Raw genomic sequence first — 15,551 nt, forward strand, 5'->3', positions numbered from 1 at the left:
TACCAGTATTCACCCCCATTCCAGGCGGTGCCTCTATTGTACTGAACCTGTAATCACCCCCATTCCAGGCGGTGCCTCTATTGTACTGTACCCATATTCACCTCCATTCCAGGCGGTGCCTCTATTGTACTGCACCTGTATACAAGCCCATTCCAGGTGGTGCCTCTATTGTACTGTACCCGTATTCACACCCATTCCAGACGGTGCTTGTATTATACTGTACCTGTAATCACCCCCATTCCAGGCGGTGCCTCTATTGTACTGTACCTGTATACAAGCCCATTCCAGGTGGTGCCTATATTGTACTATACCCGTATTCACACCCATTCCAGACGGTTCTTGTACTGTACTGTAACTGTAATCACCCCCATTCCAGGCGGTGCCTCTATTGTACTGTACCTGTATAAAAGCCCATTTCAGCCTGTGCCTCTATTGTACTGTACCTGTATTCACCCCCGTTCCAGACGGTGCTAGTATTGTACTGTACCTTTATTCACCCACATTTCAGGCGGTGCCTCTATTGTACTGTACCTGTATTCACCCCCATTCTAGACGGTTCCTGTATGCTACTTTACCTGTATTCACCCCCTTTCCAGGCGGTGCCTCTATTGTATTGTACTTGTATTCAACCACATTCCAGGCGGTGCCTCTATTGTACTGTACCCGTATTCACACCCATTCCAGACGGTGACTGTATTGCCCTGTACCTGTATTCACCCCCATTCTAGACGGTTCCTGTATGCTACTTTACCTGTATTCACCCCCTTTCCAGGCGGTGCCTCTATTGTATTGTACTTGTATTCAACCACATTCCAGGCGGTGCCTCTATTGTATTATACCTGTATAGACACCCATTCCAGATGAGTCCTCTATTGTACCTTACCTCTATTCACCCTCTCTCCAAATGCTGCCTCTATTGTACTGTACCCGTATTCACACCCATTCCAGGTGGTGCCTCTATTGTACTGTACCCGTATTCACACCCATTCCAGGCGGTGCCTCTATTGTATTGTAGCCATATTCACCACCATTCCAGGCGGTGCCTCTATTGTACTGTACCTGTAATCACCCCCATTCCAGGCAGTGCCTCTATTGTACTGTAACCATATTCACCCCCATTCCAGGCGGTGCCTCAATTGTACTGTACCTATATTCACACCCATTACAGGCGGTGACTATATTGCACTGTACAGGCATTCACACCCATTCCAGACGGTGCCTCTATTGTCCTGTACCGGTATTCACCCCCATTTCAGGCGGTGCCTCTACTGTACTGTACCTGTATTCACCCCCATTCCAGATGGTGCCTGTATTGTACTGTACCAGTATTCACCCCCATTCCAGGCGGTGCCTCTATTGTACTGAACCTGTAATCACCCCCATTCCAGGCGGTGCCTCTATTGTACTGTACCCATATTCACCCCCATTACAGGCGGTGACTATATTGCACTGTACAGGTATTCACACCCAGTCCAGACGGTGCCTCTATTGTCCTGTACCGGTATTCACCCCCATTTCAGGCGGTGCCTCTACTGTACTGTACCTGTATTCACCCCCATTCCAGAAGGTGCCTGTATTGTACTGTACCAGTATTCACCCCCATTCCAGGCGGTGCCTCTATTGTACTGAACCTGTAATCACCCCCATTCCAGGCGGTGCCTCTATTGTACTGTACCCATATTCACCTCCATTCCAGGCGGTGCCTCTATTGTACTGCACCTGTATACAAGCCCATTCCAGGTGGTGCCTCTATTGTACTGTACCCGTATTCACACCCATTCCAGACGGTGCTTGTATTATACTGTACCTGTAATCACCCCCATTCCAGGCGGTGCCTCTATTGTACTGTACCTGTATACAAGCCCATTCCAGGTGGTGCCTATATTGTACTATACCCGTATTCACACCCATTCCAGACGGTTCTTGTATTGTACTGTAACTGTAATCACCCCCATTCCATGCGGTGCCTCTATTGTACTGTATCTGTATAAAAGCCCATTCCAGCCTGTGCCTCTATTGTACTGTACCTGTATTCACCCCCCATTCCAGACGGTGCTAGTATTGTACTGTACCTTTATTCACCCACATTTCAGGCGGTGCCTCTATTGTACTGTACCTGTATTCACCCCCATTCTAGACGGTTCCTGTATGCTACTTTACCTGTATTCACCCCCTTTCCAGGCGGTGCCTCTATTGTATTGTACCTGTATTCAACCACAATCCAGGCGGTGCCTCTATTGTACTGTACCCGTATTCACACCCATTCCAGACGGTGACTGTATTGCCCTGTACCTGTATTCACCCCCATTCCAGGCGGTGCCTCTATTGTATTATACCTGTATAGACACCCATTCCAGACGAGTCCTCTATTGTACCTTACCTCTATTCACCCTCTCTCCAAATGCTGCCTCTATTGTACTATACACGTATTCACCCCAATTCCAGGTGGTGCCTCTATTGTACTGTACCTATATTCACCCCCATTCCAGACGGTGCCTGTATTGTACTGTACCTGTATTCACCCCCATTCCAGGCGTTGCCTCTATTGTACTGTACCTGTATTCACGCCCATTCCAGTAGGTGCCTCTATTGTACTGTACCCGTATTCACACCCATTCCAGGTTGTGCCTCTATTGTACTGTACCCGTATTCACACCCATTCCAGGCGGTGCCTCTATTGTATTGTAGCCATATTCACCACCATTCCAGGCGGTGCCTCTATTGTACTGTACCTGTAATCACCCCCATTCCAGGCAGTGCCTCTATTGTACTGTAACCATATTCACCCCCATTCCAGGCGGTGCCTCAATTGTACTGTACCTATATTCACACCCATTACAGGCGGTGACTATATTGTACTGTACAGGCATTCACACCCATTGCAGACGGTGCCTCTATTGTCCTGTACCGGTATTCACCCCCATTTCAGGCGGTGCCTCTACTGTACTGTACCTGTATTCACCCCCATTCCAGATGGTGCCTGTATTGTACTGTACCAGTATTCACCCCCATTCCAGGCGGTGCCTCTATTGTACTGAACCTGTAATCACCCCCTTTCCAGGCGGTGCCTCTATTGTACTGTACCCATATTCACCCCCATTACAGGCGGTGACTATATTGCACTGTACAGGTATTCACACCCATTCCAGACGGTGCCTCTATTGTCCTGTACCGGTATTCACCCCCATTTGAGGCGGTGCCTCTACAGTACTGTACCTGTATTCACCCCCATTCCAGAAGGTGCCTGTATTGTACTGTACCAGTATTCACCCCCATTCCAGGCGGTGCCTCTATTGTACTGAACCTGTAATCACCCCCATTCCAGGCGGTGCCTCTATTGTACTGTACCCATATTCACCTCCATTCCAGGCGGTGCCTCTATTGTACTGCACCTGTATACAAGCCCATTCCAGGTGGTGCCTCTATTGTACAGTACCCGTATTCACACCCATTCCAGACGGTGCTTGTATTATACTGTACCTGTAATCACCCCCATTCCAGGCGGTGCCTCTATTGTACTGTACCTGTATACAAGCCCATTCCAGGTGGTGCCTATATTGTACTATACCCGTATTCACACCCATTCCAGACGGTGCTTGTATTGTACTGTAACTGTAATCACCCCCATTCCAGGCGGTGCCTCTATTGTACTGTACCCATATTCACCCCCATTCCTGGCGGTGCCTCTATTGTACTGTACCTGTATACAAGCCCATTCCAGCCTGTGCCTCTATTGTACTGTACCTGTATTCACCCCCATTCCAGACGGTGCTAGTATTGTACTGTACCTTTATTCACCCCCCATTCCAGGCTGTCCCTCTATTGTACTGTACCTGTATTCACCCCCATTCCAGACGGTGCCTGTATTGTACTGTACCTGTATTCACCCCCACTCCAGACGGTGCCTCTATTGTAATGTACCTGTATTCACCACCATTCCAGACGGTGCCTCTGTTATACTGTACCTGTATTCACCCGAATTCCAGGCTGCACCTCTATTGTACTGTACCCATATTCACCCCCATTACAGGCGGTGACTCTATTATACTGTACACGTATTCACCACCATTCCTGGCGGTGCCTGTATTGTATTGTACCTGTATTCACCCCCATTCCAGAAGGTGCCTCTATTGTACTGTACCGGTATTCACCCACATTTCAGGCAGTGCCTCTATTGTACTGTACCTGTATACACCCCCTTTTCAGGCGGTGCCTCTATTGTACTGTACCTATATTCACCCCCACTCCAGACGGTGCCTCTATTGTAATGTACCTGTATTCACCCCCATTCCAGGCGGTGCCTCTATTGTATTGTACCTGTATAGACACCCATTCCAGACAAGTCCTCTATTGTACCTTACCTGTATTCGCCCTCTCTCCAAATGCTGCCTCTATTGTACTATACACGTATTCACACCCATTCCAGACGGTGCCTCTATTGTCCTGTACCGGTATTCACCCCCATTTCAGGCGGTGCCTCCACTGTACTGTACCTGTATTCACCCCCATTCCAGATGGTGCCTGTATTGTACTGTACCAGTATTCACCCCCATTCCAGGCGGTGCCTCTATTGTACTGAACCTGTAATCAACCCCATTCCAGGCGGTGCCTCTATTGTACTGTACCCATATTCACCTCCATTCCAGGCGGTGCCTCTATTGTACTGCACCTGTATACAAGCCCATTCCAACCTGTGCCTCAATTGTACTGTACCTGTATTCACCCCCATTCCAGTCGGTGCTAGTATTGTACTGTACCTTTATTCACCCCCATTCCAGGCTGTGCCTCTATTGTACTGTACCTGTATTCACCCCCATTCCAGACGGTGCCTGTATTGTACTGTACCTGTATTCACCCCCACTCCAGACGGTGCCTCTATTGTAATGTACCTGTATTCACCACCATTCCAGACGGTGCCTCTGTTATACTGTACCCGTATTCACCCGAATTCCAGGCTGCACCTCTATTGTACTGTACCCATATTCACCCCCATTACAGGCGGTGACTCTATTATACTGTACACGTATTCACCACCATTCCTGGCGGTGCCTGTATTGTATTGTACCTGTATTCACCCCCATTCCAGAAGGTGCCTCTATTGTACTGTACCGGTATTCACCCACATTTCAGGCGGTGCCTCTATTGTACTGTACCTGTATACACCCCCTTTCCAGGCGGTGCCTCTATTGAACTGTACCTATATTCACGTCCATTCCAGAAGGTGCCTCTATTGTACTGTACCTGTATTCACGTCCATTCCAGGCGGTGCCTCTATTGTACAGTACTTGTATACACCCCCATTCCAGATGGTGCCTCTATTGTACTGTACCTGTATTCACACCCATTCCAGGCAGTGCCTCTATTGTACAGTACTTGTATTCACCCCCATTATAGGCGGTGCCTCTATTGTACTGTACCTGTATTCACGCCTATTCCAGGTGGTGCTTCTATTGTACTGTACCTGTATTCACACACATTCCAGGCAGTGCCTCTATTGTACAGTACTTGTATTCACCCCCATTCCAGGCGGTGCCTCTATTGTACTGTACCTGTATTCACGCCCATTCCAGGTGGTGCCTCTATTGTACTGTACCTGTATTCAACCCCATTCCATGCGGTGCCTCTATTGAACAGTACTTGTGTACACCCCCATTCCAGTTGGTGCCTCTATTGTACTGTACCTGTATTCACACCCATTCCAGGCAGTGATTCTATTGTACAGTACTTGTATTCACCCCCATTCCAGATGGTGCCTCTATTCTACTATACCTGTATTCACACCCATTCCAGGCAGTGCCTCTATTGTACAGTACTTGTATTCACCCCCATTCCAGATGGTGCCTCTATTATACTGTACCTGTATTCACACCCATTCCAGGCAGTGCCTCTATTGTACTGTACCTGTATTCACCCCCATTCCAGGCGGTGCCTCTATTGTATTATACCTGTATAGACACCCATTCCAGACGAGTCCTCTATTGTACCTTACCTGTATTCACCCTCTCTCCAAATGCTTCCTCTATTGTACTATACACGTATTCACACCAATTCCAGGTGGTGCCTCTATTGTACTGTACCTATATTCACCCCCATTCCAGACGGTGCCTGTATTGTACTGTACCTGTATTCACCCCCATTCCAGGCGTTGCCTCTATTGTACTGTACCTGTATTCACGCCCATTCCAGTAGGTGCCTCTATTGTACTGTACCCGTATTCACACCCATTCCAGGTGGTGCCTCTATTGTACTGTACCCGTATTCACACCCATTCCAGGCGGTGCCTCTATTGTATTGTAGCCATATTCACCACCATTCCAGGCGGTGCCTCTATTGTACTGTACCTGTAATCACCCCCATTCCAGGCAGTGCCTCTATTGTACTGTAACCATATTCACCCCCATTCCAGGCGGTGCCTCAATTGTACTGTACCTATATTCACACCCATTACAGGCGGTGACTATATTGCACTGTACAGCCATTCACACCCATTCCAGACGGTGCCTCTATTGTCCTGTACCGGTATTCACCCCCATTTCAGGCGGTGCCTCTACTGTACTGTACCTGTATTCACCCCCATTCCAGATGGTGCCTGTATTGTACTGTACCAGTATTCACCCCCATTCCAGGCGGTGCCTCTATTGTACTGAACCTGTAATCACCCCCATTCCAGGCGGTGCCTCTATTGTACTGTACCCATATTCACCCCCATTACAGGCGGTGACTATATTGCACTGTACAGGTATTCACACCCATTCCAGACGGTGCCTCTATTGTCCTGTACCGGTATTCACCCCCATTTCAGGCGGTGCCTCTACTGTACTGTACCTGTATTCACCCCCATTCCAGAAGGTGCCTGTATTGTACTGTACCAGTATTCACCCCCATTCCAGGCGGTGCCTCTATTGTACTGAACCTGTAATCACCCCCATTCCAGGCGGTGCCTCTATTGTACTGTACCCATATTCACCTCCATTCCAGGCGGTGCCTCTATTGTACTGCACCTGTATACAAGCCCATTCCAGGTGGTGCCTCTATTGTACTGTACCCGTATTCAAACCCATTCCAGACGGTGCTTGTATTATACTGTACCTGTAATCACCCCCATTCCAGGCGGTGCCTCTATTGTACTGTACCTGTATACAAGCCCATTCCAGGTGGTGCCTATATTGTACTATACCCGTATTCACACCCATTCCAGACGGTGCTTGTATTGTACTGTAACTGTAATCACCCCCATTCCAGGCGGTGCCTCTATTGTACTGTACCCATATTCACCCCCATTCCTGGCGGTGCCTCTATTGTACTGTACCTGTATAAAAGCCCATTCCAGCCTGTGCCTCTATTGTACTGTACCTGTATTCACCCCCATTCCAGACGGTGCTAGTATTGTACTGTACCTTTATTCACCCCCATTCCAGGCTGTGCCTCTATTGTACTGTACCTGTATTCACCCCCATTCCAGACGGTGCTAGTATTGTACTGTACCTTTATTCACCCACATTTCAGGCGGTGCCTCTATTGTACTGTAGCTGTATTCACCCCCATTCTAGACGGTTCCTGTATGCTACTTTACCTGTATTCACCCCCTTTCCAGGCGGTGCCTCTATTGTATTGTACCTGTATTCAACCACATTCCAGGCGGTGCCTCTATTGTACTGTACCCGTATTCACACCCATTCCAGACGGTGACTGTATTGCCCTGTACCTGTATTCACCCCCATTCCAGGCGGTGCCTCTATTGTATTATACCTGTATAGACACCCATTCCAGACGAGTCCTCTATTGTACCTTACCTGTATTCACCCTCTCTCCAAATGCTGCCTCTATTGTACTATACACGTATTCACCCCAATTCCAGGTGGTGCCTCTATTGTACTGTACCTATATTCACCCCCATTCCAGACGGTGCCTGTATTGTACTGTACCTGTATTCACCCCCATTCCAGGCGTTGCCTCTATTGTACTGTACCTGTATTCACGCACATTCCAGTAGGTGCCTCTATTGTACTGTACCCGTATTCACACCCATTCCAGATGGTGCCTCTATTGTACTGTACCCGTATTCACACCCATTCCAGGCGGTGCCTCTATTGTATTGTAGCCATATTCACCACCATTCCAGGCGGTGCCTCTATTGTACTGTACCTGTAATCACCCCCATTCCAGGCAGTGCCTCTATTGTACTGTAACCATATTCACCCCCATTCCAGGCAGTGCCTCAATTGTACTGTACCTATATTCACACCCATTACAGGCGGTGACTATATTGCACTGTACAGGCATTCACACCCATTCCAGACGGTGCCTCTATTGTCCTGTACCGGTATTCACCCCCATTTCAGGCGGTGCCTCTACTGTACTGTACCTGTATTCACCCCCATTCCAGATGGTGCCTGTATTGTACTGTACCAGTATTCACCCCCATTCCAGGCGGTGCCTCTATTGTACTGAACCTGTAATCACCCCCATTCCAGGCGGTGCCTCTATTGTACTGTACCCATATTCACCCCCATTACAGGCGGTGACTATATTGCACTGTACCGGTATTCACCCCCATTTCAGGCGGTGCCTCTATTGTACTGAACCTGTAATCACCCCCATTCCAGGCGGTGCCTCTATTGTACTGAACCTGTAATCACCCCCATTCCAGGCGGTGCCTCTATTGTACTGTACCCATATTCACCCCCATTACAGGCGGTGACTATATTGCACTGTACCGGTATTCACCCCCATTTCAGGCGGTGCCTCTACTGTACTGTACCTGTATTCACCCCCATTCCAGAAGGTGCCTGTATTGTACTGTACCAGTATTCACCCCCATTCCAGGCGGTGCCTCTATTGTACTGAACCTGTAATCACCCCCATTCCAGGCGGTGCCTCTATTGTACTGTACCCATATTCACCTCCATTCCAGGCGGTGCTTCTATTGTACTGCACCTGTATACAAGCCCATTCCAGGTGGTGCCTCTATTGTACAGTACCCGTATTCACACCCATTCCAGACGGTGCTTGTATTATACTGTACCTGTAATCACCCCCATTCCAGGCGGTGCCTCTATTGTACTGTACCTGTATACAAGCCCATTCCAGGTGGTGCCTATATTGTACTATACCCGTATTCACACCCATTCCAGACGGTGCTTGTATTGTACTGTAACTGTAATCACCCCCATTCCAGGCGGTGCCTCTATTGTACTGTACCCATATTCACCCCCATTCCTGGCGGTGCCTCTATTGTACTGTACCTGTATGCAAGCCCATTCCAGCCTGTGCCTCTATTGTACTGTACCTGTATTCACCCTCATTCCAGACGGTGCTAGTATTGTACTGTACCTTTATTCACCCCCATTCCAGGCTGTGCCTCTATTGTACTTTACCTGTATTTACCCCCATTCCAGACGGTGCCTGTATTGTACTGTACCTGTATTCACCCCCACTCCAGACGGTGCCTCTATTGTAATGTACCTGTATTCACCACCATTCCAGACGGTGCCTCTGTTATAAGGTACCTGTATTCACCCAAATTCAAGGCTGCACCTCTATTGTACTGTACCCATATTCACCCCCATTACAGGCGGTGACTCTATTATACTGTACACGTATTAACCACCATTCCTGGCGGTGCCTGTATTGTATTGTACCTGTATTCACCCCCATTCCAGAAGGTGCCTCTATTGTACTGTACCGGTATTCACCCACATTTCATGCGGTGCCTCTATTGTACTGTACCTGTATACACCCCCTTTTCAGGCGGTGCCTCTATTGTACTATACCTATATTCACCCCCACTCCAGACGGTGCCTCTATTGTAATGTACCTGTATTCACCTCCATTCCAGACGGTGCCTCTGTTATACTGTACCAGTATTGACCATAATTCCACGCTGCACCTCTATTGTACTTGTACACATATTCACCCCCATTACAGGCGGTGTCTCTATTATACTGTACACGTATTCACCACCATTCCTGGCGGTGCCTGTATTGTACTGTACCCGTATTCACACCCATTCCAGACGGTGACTGTATTGCCCTGTACCTGTATTCACCCCCATTCCAGGCGGTGCCTCTATTGTATTGTACCTGTATTCACCCCCACTCCAGACGGTGCCTCTATTGTAATGTACCTGTATTCACCACCATTCCAGACGGTGCCTCTGTTATACTGTACCTGTATTCACCCGAATTCCAGGCTGCACCTCTATTGTACTGTACCCATATTCACCCCCATTACAGGCGGTGACTCTATTATACTGTACACGTATTCACCACCATTCCTGGCGGTGCCTGTATTGTATTGTACCTGTATTCACCCCCATTCCAGAAGGTGCCTCTATTGTACTGTACCGGTATTCACCCACATTTCAGGCAGTGCCTCTATTGTACTGTACCTGTATACACCCCCTTTTCAGGCGGTGCCTCTATTGTACTGTACCTATATTCACCCCCACTCCAGACGGTGCCTCTATTGTAATGTACCTGTATTCACCCCCATTCCAGGCGGTGCCTCTATTGTATTGTACCTGTATAGACACCCATTCCAGACAAGTCCTCTATTGTACCTTACCTGTATTCGCCCTCTCTCCAAATGCTGCCTCTATTGTACTATACACGTATTCACACCCATTCCAGACGGTGCCTCTATTGTCCTGTACCGGTATTCACCCCCATTTCAGGCGGTGCCTCCACTGTACTGTACCTGTATTCACCCCCATTCCAGATGGTGCCTGTATTGTACTGTACCAGTATTCACCCCCATTCCAGGCGGTGCCTCTATTGTACTGAACCTGTAATCAACCCCATTCCAGGCGGTGCCTCTATTGTACTGTACCCATATTCACCTCCATTCCAGGCGGTGCCTCTATTGTACTGCACCTGTATACAAGCCCATTCCAACCTGTGCCTCAATTGTACTGTACCTGTATTCACCCCCATTCCAGTCGGTGCTAGTATTGTACTGTACCTTTATTCACCCCCATTCCAGGCTGTGCCTCTATTGTACTGTACCTGTATTCACCCCCATTCCAGACGGTGCCTGTATTGTACTGTACCTGTATTCACCCCCACTCCAGACGGTGCCTCTATTGTAATGTACCTGTATTCACCACCATTCCAGACGGTGCCTCTGTTATACTGTACCCGTATTCACCCGAATTCCAGGCTGCACCTCTATTGTACTGTACCCATATTCACCCCCATTACAGGCGGTGACTCTATTATACTGTACACGTATTCACCACCATTCCTGGCGGTGCCTGTATTGTATTGTACCTGTATTCACCCCCATTCCAGAAGGTGCCTCTATTGTACTGTACCGGTATTCACCCACATTTCAGGCGGTGCCTCTATTGTACTGTACCTGTATACACCCCCTTTCCAGGCGGTGCCTCTATTGAACTGTACCTATATTCACGTCCATTCCAGAAGGTGCCTCTATTGTACTGTACCTGTATTCACGTCCATTCCAGGCGGTGCCTCTATTGTACAGTACTTGTATACACCCCCATTCCAGATGGTGCCTCTATTGTACTGTACCTGTATTCACACCCATTCCAGGCAGTGCCTCTATTGTACAGTACTTGTATTCACCCCCATTATAGGCGGTGCCTCTATTGTACTGTACCTGTATTCACGCCTATTCCAGGTGGTGCTTCTATTGTACTGTACCTGTATTCACACACATTCCAGGCAGTGCCTCTATTGTACAGTACTTGTATTCACCCCCATTCCAGGCGGTGCCTCTATTGTACTGTACCTGTATTCACGCCCATTCCAGGTGGTGCCTCTATTGTACTGTACCTGTATTCAACCCCATTCCATGCGGTGCCTCTATTGAACAGTACTTGTGTACACCCCCATTCCAGTTGGTGCCTCTATTGTACTGTACCTGTATTCACACCCATTCCAGGCAGTGATTCTATTGTACAGTACTTGTATTCACCCCCATTCCAGATGGTGCCTCTATTCTACTATACCTGTATTCACACCCATTCCAGGCAGTGCCTCTATTGTACAGTACTTGTATTCACCCCCATTCCAGATGGTGCCTCTATTATACTGTACCTGTATTCACACCCATTCCAGGCAGTGCCTCTATTGTACTGTACCTGTATTCACCCCCATTCCAGGCGGTGCCTCTATTGTATTATACCTGTATAGACACCCATTCCAGACGAGTCCTCTATTGTACCTTACCTGTATTCACCCTCTCTCCAAATGCTTCCTCTATTGTACTATACACGTATTCACACCAATTCCAGGTGGTGCCTCTATTGTACTGTACCTATATTCACCCCCATTCCAGACGGTGCCTGTATTGTACTGTACCTGTATTCACCCCCATTCCAGGCGTTGCCTCTATTGTACTGTACCTGTATTCACGCCCATTCCAGTAGGTGCCTCTATTGTACTGTACCCGTATTCACACCCATTCCAGGTGGTGCCTCTATTGTACTGTACCCGTATTCACACCCATTCCAGGCGGTGCCTCTATTGTATTGTAGCCATATTCACCACCATTCCAGGCGGTGCCTCTATTGTACTGTACCTGTAATCACCCCCATTCCAGGCAGTGCCTCTATTGTACTGTAACCATATTCACCCCCATTCCAGGCGGTGCCTCAATTGTACTGTACCTATATTCACACCCATTACAGGCGGTGACTATATTGCACTGTACAGCCATTCACACCCATTCCAGACGGTGCCTCTATTGTCCTGTACCGGTATTCACCCCCATTTCAGGCGGTGCCTCTACTGTACTGTACCTGTATTCACCCCCATTCCAGATGGTGCCTGTATTGTACTGTACCAGTATTCACCCCCATTCCAGGCGGTGCCTCTATTGTACTGAACCTGTAATCACCCCCATTCCAGGCGGTGCCTCTATTGTACTGTACCCATATTCACCCCCATTACAGGCGGTGACTATATTGCACTGTACAGGTATTCACACCCATTCCAGACGGTGCCTCTATTGTCCTGTACCGGTATTCACCCCCATTTCAGGCGGTGCCTCTACTGTACTGTACCTGTATTCACCCCCATTCCAGAAGGTGCCTGTATTGTACTGTACCAGTATTCACCCCCATTCCAGGCGGTGCCTCTATTGTACTGAACCTGTAATCACCCCCATTCCAGGCGGTGCCTCTATTGTACTGTACCCATATTCACCTCCATTCCAGGCGGTGCCTCTATTGTACTGCACCTGTATACAAGCCCATTCCAGGTGGTGCCTCTATTGTACTGTACCCGTATTCAAACCCATTCCAGACGGTGCTTGTATTATACTGTACCTGTAATCACCCCCATTCCAGGCGGTGCCTCTATTGTACTGTACCTGTATACAAGCCCATTCCAGGTGGTGCCTATATTGTACTATACCCGTATTCACACCCATTCCAGACGGTGCTTGTATTGTACTGTAACTGTAATCACCCCCATTCCAGGCGGTGCCTCTATTGTACTGTACCCATATTCACCCCCATTCCTGGCGGTGCCTCTATTGTACTGTACCTGTATAAAAGCCCATTCCAGCCTGTGCCTCTATTGTACTGTACCTGTATTCACCCCCATTCCAGACGGTGCTAGTATTGTACTGTACCTTTATTCACCCCCATTCCAGGCTGTGCCTCTATTGTACTGTACCTGTATTCACCCCCATTCCAGACGGTGCTAGTATTGTACTGTACCTTTATTCACCCACATTTCAGGCGGTGCCTCTATTGTACTGTAGCTGTATTCACCCCCATTCTAGACGGTTCCTGTATGCTACTTTACCTGTATTCACCCCCTTTCCAGGCGGTGCCTCTATTGTATTGTACCTGTATTCAACCACATTCCAGGCGGTGCCTCTATTGTACTGTACCCGTATTCACACCCATTCCAGACGGTGACTGTATTGCCCTGTACCTGTATTCACCCCCATTCCAGGCGGTGCCTCTATTGTATTATACCTGTATAGACACCCATTCCAGACGAGTCCTCTATTGTACCTTACCTGTATTCACCCTCTCTCCAAATGCTGCCTCTATTGTACTATACACGTATTCACCCCAATTCCAGGTGGTGCCTCTATTGTACTGTACCTATATTCACCCCCATTCCAGACGGTGCCTGTATTGTACTGTACCTGTATTCACCCCCATTCCAGGCGTTGCCTCTATTGTACTGTACCTGTATTCACGCACATTCCAGTAGGTGCCTCTATTGTACTGTACCCGTATTCACACCCATTCCAGATGGTGCCTCTATTGTACTGTACCCGTATTCACACCCATTCCAGGCGGTGCCTCTATTGTATTGTAGCCATATTCACCACCATTCCAGGCGGTGCCTCTATTGTACTGTACCTGTAATCACCCCCATTCCAGGCAGTGCCTCTATTGTACTGTAACCATATTCACCCCCATTCCAGGCAGTGCCTCAATTGTACTGTACCTATATTCACACCCATTACAGGCGGTGACTATATTGCACTGTACAGGCATTCACACCCATTCCAGACGGTGCCTCTATTGTCCTGTACCGGTATTCACCCCCATTTCAGGCGGTGCCTCTACTGTACTGTACCTGTATTCACCCCCATTCCAGATGGTGCCTGTATTGTACTGTACCAGTATTCACCCCCATTCCAGGCGGTGCCTCTATTGTACTGAACCTGTAATCACCCCCATTCCAGGCGGTGCCTCTATTGTACTGTACCCATATTCACCCCCATTACAGGCGGTGACTATATTGCACTGTACCGGTATTCACCCCCATTTCAGGCGGTGCCTCTATTGTACTGAACCTGTAATCACCCCCATTCCAGGCGGTGCCTCTATTGTACTGAACCTGTAATCACCCCCATTCCAGGCGGTGCCTCTATTGTACTGTACCCATATTCACCCCCATTACAGGCGGTGACTATATTGCACTGTACCGGTATTCACCCCCATTTCAGGCGGTGCCTCTACTGTACTGTACCTGTATTCACCCCCATTCCAGAAGGTGCCTGTATTGTACTGTACCAGTATTCACCCCCATTCCAGGCGGTGCCTCTATTGTACTGAACCTGTAATCACCCCCATTCCAGGCGGTGCCTCTATTGTACTGTACCCATATTCACCTCCATTCCAGGCGGTGCTTCTATTGTACTGCACCTGTATACAAGCCCATTCCAGGTGGTGCCTCTATTGTACAGTACCCGTATTCACACCCATTCCAGACGGTGCTTGTATTATACTGTACCTGTAATCACCCCCATTCCAGGCGGTGCCTCTATTGTACTGTACCTGTATACAAGCCCATTCCAGGTGGTGCCTATATTGTACTATACCCGTATTCACACCCATTCCAGACGGTGCTTGTATTGTACTGTAACTGTAATCACCCCCATTCCAGGCGGTGCCTCTATTGTACTGTACCCATATTCACCCCCATTCCTGGCGGTGCCTCTATTGTACTGTACCTGTATGCAAGCCCATTCCAGCCTGTGCCTCTATTGTACTGTACCTGTATTCACCCTCATTCCAGACGGTGCTAGTATTGTACTGTACCTTTATTCACCCC

The sequence above is a fragment of the Hemitrygon akajei genome, chromosome 9, assembly GCF_048418815.1.
Source record: "Hemitrygon akajei chromosome 9, sHemAka1.3, whole genome shotgun sequence".
In the NCBI taxonomy this organism is placed as follows: domain Eukaryota; kingdom Metazoa; phylum Chordata; class Chondrichthyes; order Myliobatiformes; family Dasyatidae; genus Hemitrygon; species Hemitrygon akajei.